Below are 7,909 nucleotides of genomic sequence, written 5' to 3'. Positions count from 1 at the left end.
ATCTGAGCAGGTCTGATGGAGGGGAAAACACAAGGACTAAAAAATGGGTGAGTTCATAATGCAAAAATTTGTGCCCCAAAGCACTGGACTATAAAGAAATAATTCAGTATCTTTTTTTTTTTTTTTTGGTTAACTGTAAACTATACTTTCTCTTAAGACAAATTGCTTCTCTTGAAGAAAGATAGTGCAATGGCTTCCAAAAGACGCTACATGCATTGTTGGCTACCAAGAGGGGACTTTGGAGCCCACAGTGCACAAACCTGCCCAGACCAATGAGCAACTGTGCTTCAAAACAAATGAACAAACTGACTAAAAACCTAGGCTCAGGAAGAGAAAGGAACAAGTGACTCGAGTCTAGTCAAAGCACTTTGCATTCTTCAAGCCTGCCAGTCTCTCCTGCTGGAAGTATCTTCTGCCTGTGTTGAGGATGTTCCCCATTTCCAACTACTTACATCCTACTCCTAAACTCCCCTAGCTCTCCTTGCTGGGGGAGCCTCACTCACCTCTGATTTTCCTTCTTCCACCCATAGGCCCTGGGGCAACCTCAGCTCTGAGCCTTAGGATAGCTTGATTCACTTCCCAGCTCTTTGAAGTCCAGAACTCTGAACTATGAGTGACACCTAAAATGTCAGGTACTTGGGGACAGCACCCCATGAAGGGTTGATAGATGCCTTTGTTCTTCTAAGGAACTTAACCTTCCCATCCTCAAAAACATAAAGCATAACTACTTCAGAAACCAAATAGCCACAGAAAGCCTCAAGTCTGCTCTTTGTGAAAACTTGACAGAGCTACACAGATAAGGAGTTTCCCCTCTTATTCCCTTCCCTTTCCTTTGCAAATATTCATTCTTTTCTTTCTTCTTCAAAAAATATATTGACAGACAGCAAGATGTGGCAGTTAAAGAAGGTGGGACTAAGCAGAAGCAGGGGACATTTGCAAGGCCTAAGTACAGCTCTCTTTGAATCTGAACCAAGGCTCCATCAAGAAACACTTTACACCAGGCTGAAGAAAGGAAAAGACCTAGATAAATTATGATATCTTATTAAGGCAGCAAGTAAAGACATGCTCAAAATATGATGGGAAATGTATCAACAGGACACTGAATACAGCTTACAGAAGATCCCAGGAGCCAATTCTAGGACAAGACAAGCATCTCAATAAATAAGAATGGTGACAGATGATAGCTCACTAAATAACTGGGGGAAAAATGAGCCCATCTTGTTAGGGAGAGTGACCTTCCAATAACTTAAAAACAGAGCCCCTGGGAAAGGACGCAGAAATGTGATTAGCACTCTTTTCCACCCATTATTCCTTTCACCGTGGCCAGTATCAAGAATCAACATGACATCAGGAATCTGGAAAGAGTTATGCAAAAGTAGCCATGGGGATGCTGTCTAAGCCAGCTCTACACAGCATACCACACTGGAAATCAGTGCACAAATAAATTAACGAACAGTGAGAATGTGGAGCCCTCCTAATGGAAGGCAACCATCACCACAGAAAGAATAGTAGCATCCGAAATCCTCCTTTGGATCATCTTGAGTCTGATCGGTGTAGTGAGACCATATAGATCCTGTACTAAATGCATTTAAAAAAAAAAAAAGAAAGAAAGAAAAGAAAAGAAATCCTCCTTTGGGGATCACCACAGTAACGAGTAATTCAGCCAAATTCAACTGTCCTAATTAGTGGGTACAGTTGAGGTGATGAGTCAAATTGTTCATGGTTTCAAAGTCTCTCTATAGAAATTATTTATGAATTGATTACTAAGGCTAGAAGAAATGGTGTGACAGACACCAGAAGAATGTTCTTAATCAAGTGGTCCAAGTTAATTTAACTAATAAAACAAAGAGAAGTCACACCCCAACAATGGGATACGTTGGTAGCACTGGTATCTGTGATATTCCAGTCAATTTCATAGAATATGGGTTAATGTGGGTTTAATTATGAGAAAATATAAGGCAAGCTCATAGTGGGAAAGGCAAGTTTCAATGGAAAGCCATGCTGGCTCTATAGCATTCTCTTCTGAATTTTCAGGTTTGAAGACTGCTGCTGTCTCTCAGCTATTTTACAACTACTTGCAAACTGTCGGTTACTAACTAACTAACTAACTAACTAACTAATCAATCTGGTCATGATTTATTTGGCTTCCTCTCTCCCTGCTTGTGGAAAACCAGCTAGGTCTCCATTTGCAATTCATTTCAACATTCCTTTGCCCAGTATAAATCTGTGCTCTTTTGACTTCTGTTTTGAAATGATTATAACATCTGCCTGGTTCCCTCATATCATATGGGTAAAACAAATTCTGTCAACACACTCTAACTTATGTATTTTGTGGTAGAGACCTAATTCTGCCCTTCCCTGAAAATGATCCTTAATATATTACATTCTAATAAACTCAACTGGAGGATACTCTATCAAATTGCTAACCTATAATCTTTAAAAAAATGTCAAAGTCATGCAGCAAAGGGAAGGGCCATGGAAGAGATCCAGACTGAAAAAATAGCAAGCGTCAGGACACATTGGCAGGGAACACAGCACTACTACCGCGCGCGCGCGCGTGTGTGTGTGTGTGTGTGACTAAGCATTGAACCCAGGGTCTTCACAGTGAGCTATATCCCCAGCTCTTTTTTCACTTTTTATTTTGAGACATGAGACATTATCTCACAAAACTGCTAAATTACCCAGAATGGACTTGAATTTGTGATCCTCCTGCCTCAGCCTCATAGACTGTTGGGATTACAAGCATCTCAGCTCAGAGTTAAATCTTTGCATTAAAGATGCAACGAGGTCATTTGAAAAAACGGCGAGTGGCAGCTTTAGGTGAGGAACAAATGAGAGTTCTCTGTTCTTTATTTGGAACTTTTCTATAAGTTTAAAGGTGTTTTGAAGCACAATGTATGTGCTCATATACCTGCACAGACATGCACTCCACAGTAAGTGGTCATTGCAAAGTTTCAACACAGCTGGTCTCCCTGTGCTGCACATCCTGCAGCCGCTCCGCCTGGAGAGCTCTCCCTGCCTGGAGCACACAGTAAGCCAGGCTGGAGCAGGGATTTCCTCATCTCCACGTGACATCTTTGCACTGGCTTCCTATTATGCAAAAGATAAGGGAAATGTTTTATTGTGATATTGGTTGGAGTGTGTGTGTGTGTGTGTGTGTGTGTGTGTGTGTGTGTGTGTTGTCTATTATCTTACCTGGCATATTCTCTTTTCTACTACACTTATTTTTAAAAAAGAAATGTAAGCAGAGGAGAAATATTTCATGGGCAGGCTAAGGTCTCACAGCAGCCGAAAGCCCTCATGCCAGCCCATGCAATGACACGCTTTGCACAGGCAAGATATCATCTCAAATCTTGAAACCAGCTGCATGATCCCCCTCTCATTTCCACGGCCACCAAGACAGACAGGGACATCAAGAAAGCAAGGCAGGTGAGTTCAATCCCCGGTTCTGCCAAAAAACCAAACATACAACACAAAGAAGAAAGCAAGGCGGGGTGAGGAGAGCCAGAGCCAAAGAACATTCTGCTCCACCTCTGAGGAAGACCAGAGACAAAGCTCTGCCCCTTGTGAAGCAAGTTCCCCAGAAGGACCTTGAGGTTGGGTCTTCCAGGCTATGCAGAAAGCACCTAAGGAGAAAGGGGCACGAGGAGCTGGGAAGACCCAGCAGCCCACAGCTGGTGCTGATCGAGCAGACCACAGGCAGCACGTTCTTTCTGGCTCAGTGTGGGAGCTCCTTGTAACTCCCCACAGTCTGAGGAGCTGGGGTGAGAACCTCAGGTAGCGTGCGCTGGCCTTTCAACTGGCCCAGAAGTCCCACAACGGCCAGAGCTTGCAAGACCCACCGAAATGAAACACAATGATGAGAATTAAAGCTGGCAAACGCTTTCAAGCAAAAGACAAAATTTTCAAAAAGGTCATACACAGTCAAAGCTGTCATATACATCTTTTTATTTTTCCCACACATTCCCTTCCACCCTCTCACATGCCCAGCCCAGAGTCAGGAACACGCCAGCACTCAAAGAACATACACTGTGCTCCAGGAATAAAATCTACAAATTCCTTCCCAAGTGTGGGTGCTAAGCAACATTAAAGCCATGACGGGGCCCAGCAAGCATAAATTAAGTTGGACCTCTATTTTCTCCACACCTAAAAAATGAACAGCTCTGATGGAGGTAAAGGGAAAAGGATTTGAAGAACAAACACTTCATATGAGACTGTTCCCGTTTGTGATGAGGACAATATTTATGCCCGCACGTGCGCTATACCCAGCACTGGCCAGACTCCATCGCTTATATCCTAAGTATGACAAAGTGGGAGGGGACTAATTATGCATGCAATTAATAGTGTTTATTTTGAAGACAACTACTTAAGGGTTTTTCATATCTCTGAAATAGTCATGAAACTCCTTTATGGTGCCCACTTAACACAGCCAAGTTCTAGAGAAATGGCCTCAACCAAGTAAACACATCAGCTCTTACAGCTTCCCTAGATTGCTCAGAATACCTCAGATATGTGCACACCTGACAGCTGTCTTTCCTAGGACAAAGGAAAACCTACAGGAATGCCAGCTCAGTATTGACCAGGGTACTGGAAATGGGCACCCGTGACACAACATTCTAGCAAGCTAGTGGTTTGTTTTTATTGCTTTAAAGTGGACATATCTCCTTAATTATGAATTTTGTTCCAACAGAATAAGTCCGTTACACAGAGTTTCCTAAAAGGGAAGCCGATTCATGAAAGGTCACAAAATAATTGAAAGTGACGTCAGTGTCCCACTGTAGCAGAGCAGTTAACTGTGCCGTGTGCGTCCTTCCAGTTATTGTATCTCCTCTTGAATGAACTGCACCTGGAGGAAGTTGGAAAGATGATGTGCAGCTCACAAAAAGGATGGGAAAATAATATTTAGGAACATGCAAATAGGGCCAGGCACAAAAAGCTGGTTAGGAAAAGAGTGAACGTTATATTGTTACTTTCATAAAATGACATGCATGTTGTATATTTAAAAGAAAACTCACAAAGGACACCCACCAAGATGTTCAAAATGATTGCCCATGCACGGGGATATTACAAAGGGGATTTTTTTTCCCCTTCTGCTTACTTATTTTTCAACAATAAATAGAATTTTCCCTTAAGAAATGGAAATTAATTCAAAAAGGCTGCTGGAGTCCTTTGGAAATCTATGAATCCCACTCTCCTCTGAGGCGCCTTTGCCGCGCAGGGTGGTGCCCAGCTTGCTCATGCCCCAGCAGCGTCATTTTCCTTTCACATGGCCAAAAAGAGGAAACACTGCCCTGCCCTTGGTTCTTGGAAACATTTGCCCCACTCCCTGCCCCTGGTAGTGACTGATCATTTAACAGGGGAGGGCAAGAGATCAAGCTGCCCGCTGGGCTGTTTGTGGGTCCAGAGGCACCCCACTGTATTAAACCTCTGAAACAGAGCAGAGTTAAATGGAAGTGGTGGCCCACACTTACAATCCCAGCACTCTGGGCAACAAAGGATTGCAACTTTGAGCCCTGCCGGGGCAACTCAATTGAAATTCTATCTCAAAATAAAAAGTGAAAAAGAGCTGGGGTACAGCTCAGTGCCAGGGGCCCGGGTTCCATCTCCAAAACCAGAGAAAAAAAGAAGCAGTATTATTCACTACTTTGAACAATAAAATGTATCATTTTGGAAAAATATTTGCATAAATATTATCTTCTTTTAAAAAACACCTCCATTCCTTCCTGCTCTGCACCTTGCTCGGACTGAGGCAACACAACTCCCCACAACTTCATTTGCTTCCATGCCTGTGCACCAATCAAAAAATGAGAAATGGAATTTCAAATTCCACAAGGATGAGGAAATTAGATTCAGGTTTTAAACATTGTGCTCCAGCAAAATGGCATGTCCCTGATGCTCCTTTCTGGCTGGTTTTGCCCCATGGCCTCTCCTTGTACCAGCTGGAAAGAGGCCTTGAAGAGCACAGCCCCAGGTAACAATAAGCGGAGAGAGAAATTTCTGAATCTCATTATTACTAACAGCAAAGAGAGAAATTCCAGCTATGTTTCTTCTGTGTTTCCTAAAAATTTCCACAAGTCCAGCTTTGGAAACCTCCAGCTTCCTTTCCCTGCTGGAATTGAGCCCAGCATCATGACTAAATGCCTTCCCAAACGCAGAACCTGCTCAATTTCCATGCTTTCTAGTCCAAAACTTTCTTGGAAATTAATTAAAGTCTTGCTATAAGTCCAATGGGCAAGCCAGGTTTCCACATAAGAAATATATCGTAATTTTTTCAATCTGAACAAAAGACCAGAAAAATCAAATGCGGGTCAAATGCTGCAGGGCACCCTGTAGGATGCAGTGAGGCACCAGCATGACGGAGAGAGGAGTCCTTGCAGCCCAGTCCCTCAGGCTCATCTGCACAAACAGGATGACTCTGTGTCGGGTACAGCAGTGAGGAGATACCACAGGGGACCAGAGAGGCATCACCTGCTCAGAAATACAGCATGATAGGGAAGTGGAAGGGAAAACGCAAAAGAGAAATTGCCAAGATCTGGTGTGTACACTGTTTACATGTCTGACACACAGATGTACATATCAGATTACAGTGGCTTCCTGATTGTGATAAATAGTTAAAATGTTCAAAATAAAACTTAAATGCTCTGAGTCGTACAACGAACTCAGACATGTGCCACATAACAATGGGAGTCTATCCTGCCATCCACAAATTGAGATGTGTTACAGAGTAAAGCAAAAAGGGCTGATGAAAAGCGAGACTGTTAGCCAGGTGCAGAGGGGCACGCCTATGGAGGCTGAGTAGGAGGACCGCAAGGTCGAGTCTAGCCTGGGCAACTTAGTGATTCAGTGAGACCTTGTCTCAAAGAAAAAGTAGAAGAAAAAATCTTAACTAGATAATAATTACCAATTACTTTTTGTTCTTTTAAAACAAAAGGTACAGTGCTCCCTTGAGAGATAAGGGTTGAATTTACTCCCATCCCCAAAATTCAGAGTTTGAAGTTCTAAGCCCCAGTACTTCAGGGTAGGACCACATTTGGAGATAAAGCCTTTATTTAGTGAGGTGACTAAATTAAAATAAAGCCATCGTGAACGGCTCAAGTCCCATCGGACCAATAGGCACCTCAACTAGCAACTTTACACACACACAGGCCTTATTAGGATGCAGTAAGCCAAGGGAGGCAGAAAAAAAGGCATCTGCTGACCCCCAGGCTTAGCGGGTGACGTCACAGTTGGCCCTAGCTCCCGGCTCTGGATACAGCAATGGCTGCAGCTTAGGTGACTTCACAACCACGCTAATATTTTTTACTTATTTTTACAACACTAGGAATTGAACCCACCATCTTTACACTGAACTACATCCCTAGCCCTTTTTCACTTTTTATTTTGAGACAGGGTCTCGCCAAGTTGTCCGGCTCCGTGTCCTCTCCTTGTACTAGCAAGAAAGAGGCCTTGAAGAGCACAGCCCCGGGAAACAATAAGCAGAGAGAGAAATTTCTGAATCTCATTATTACTAAAAGCAAAGAGAGAAATTCCAGCTTGATTTTGTGGTCCTTCTGCCTCAGCCTCCCAGCATGCTAGAATTTCAGACACGTGCCACTCTACCTGACTATTTTTTTACATTTTGCCTTAACTTCTTAATAAACAGTGTCACTGAGGCAGAAATGCCCAGAGCTCACTGCACACCCAGGAGACCCTGTGAGTTGTCACTGAAGTCTACTGCTAGCTGATGGTGGCTAGCATCTCCAGTGGAGAGAGAAGGTGACAGCCACAGTTCATGCTCTTCCGCATCACCGGGAGCCAGGATGCAGAGGTGGCAGACTCTGTCCTTTGTCCTCTGCCACTGCAGGGTTCAGGCCTACCAACTTCCTTCTGGCAGCCTCAGTTCCACTCACCTTCAGCAGCACTAAGTCCC

At 43.5% G+C, this 7,909-nt stretch overlaps 1 protein-coding gene across 4 annotated transcripts in view; it reads right to left on the bottom strand.

Annotated features, from left to right (window-relative positions):
* The window catches only part of Elmo1 (engulfment and cell motility 1), a 623,184-nt gene that overhangs the window by 410,629 nt on the left and 204,646 nt on the right, over positions 1–7,909 (bottom strand). The window lies entirely within an intron of this gene.

The sequence above is a fragment of the Octodon degus genome, unplaced genomic scaffold, assembly GCF_000260255.1.
Source record: "Octodon degus isolate 3935 unplaced genomic scaffold, OctDeg1.0 scaffold00031, whole genome shotgun sequence".
NCBI lineage: Eukaryota > Metazoa > Chordata > Mammalia > Rodentia > Octodontidae > Octodon > Octodon degus.
Note: the sequence above shows the minus strand (reverse complement) of the source record. Positions and strands in the feature narration are given on the sequence as shown.